The sequence below is a fragment of the Telmatherina bonti genome (genome assembly GCF_933228915.1).
Source record: "Telmatherina bonti genome assembly, chromosome: 16".
Lineage (NCBI taxonomy): Eukaryota > Metazoa > Chordata > Actinopteri > Atheriniformes > Telmatherinidae > Telmatherina > Telmatherina bonti.
Window position 1 is genome coordinate 31,241,850 of NC_136614.1, and position 1,675 is coordinate 31,243,524.

Consider the following 1,675-nt stretch of genomic DNA (forward strand, 5'->3'; position numbering starts at 1 on the left):
AATGAACCGGAAATCCTCAACATTGTCACACTTTTGATCCATAAATATGTGTGATCCTCCCATCTTTTACAGTCCGATGTTAAACCCGATAGGAGGCATATTTCCTGAGATGCTGCAGCTGGAATCTGTTCTGTAAGATATTCATCATATCGCCTTTTGGTATCTTTCCCAGAAACTGGACCATCTTTATGAGCCAGGACCAAGTCCTCTGTGTACCACCCAGCATTATTGGTCCTACTATGAAATTCTAATCAATATCTCTATAATAAAAATTCCAGCCCTGCAGCAAATTGGTATCTAGAGCTCAGAAAGCTAAAGAGATCTATTGCACCGCCAAGGCTGCACTAATGAATAATTAATCACTGCAACACACACACATTGCAACATGTAACCGAGTCAGTTAACCTGCAGAAACACTGACAAACACAGGAAAACATGCCTGGACACACATCCTGCTCAAGTCCTCACAGTACAGTCAGACAGCTGTGGAACCGGATTAGCTCATCAATAATGGATGGAAAAGCAGCATCTGTACAATGTTGGCGTTGTTTTACCAAGCACAGCTTTCCCACACGCCGTTGCTGTGTTCACAGCTCTCAGCTCTTGGCGTGAAGTTTTAAATGATGAAGTTACTCCACAGCGATCTAAATGAATCTGATATTTCGGAGCTTCATGCCTGCAGGCAGAAACACGGTTCAGAATATGCATCTGTGTACATGTCCACAGTGTTTGTTTATGTATGTAGTTATTGAATTACACGCATGTGTGAGCACATCTGCGTCTGTGAAGCTATGGCACGGAATACCTAAATGCACCAAACTATGGTTTGGTGAAGACCAAGGATATGTTTGTGAGTGTTTGTGTGAGCGTTTGCATCCCACAGGGCTGTTTTGGGAAGTGAAGGGCTGGAAGTGCTGAGTAAGCGGTGCAGGGCCGGAGCTGGGAGACTGCAGTGCTGCTGGCTGCAACACACACAGACGGATACTCAGCAGAGGGGAGGGGAGGAGACGGGAGATGCTCTAAAAAAGCTCTGAAACTGTAAAAAGAAAAAAATAACCTCAGATATGTTCTTCTGGTTTGTATACACACACATATTTGCATGGTAGACCTCGACATAAAGCCAAACACACTGAATGCATTATCGTGCTAAAATAGAAAACTAATATCTGCTGTTGAGCATTTATAGACTCAAGATGAATTCATGCATGTAGAAATAATCATGTTCGTCTCCTCCAATCATGCCAGAGGCATCCACCCAAGCAGACGCACACACATACTGCATGACCATATAAGCCTGAGCCCACGCCCTGACAGACACACTGCGTCACAGCCCACAATCAGAGCCAGCAACCCTGTTTACTCCCCCTAACCTGTGTGCCACTGATTGTGCAAGAAAAGCCCTCATCTAATCCTCCACCCACTCCTCCGCTTCCCCTCTCATTCCTCTGCTGTGCTCCCTCGCCATCCTCTGAGTCACCCACCGCTGCTCCTTCCACCTCCTCCCCCTCGTGTCCTTCTGCCCTCCCTTTCCTCTCTGCTGTCCCTCTTCTCGTCGTTATGATTGGCTCCGGTGGGTTTTTAGGCATATTTGCAACTCCACATTCCCAGTCTCTGTATTTCTTTCTGTTCATTAATGCACCATGCTTTCTTCTTTCTCACAGCCGTCCCCCTCTCT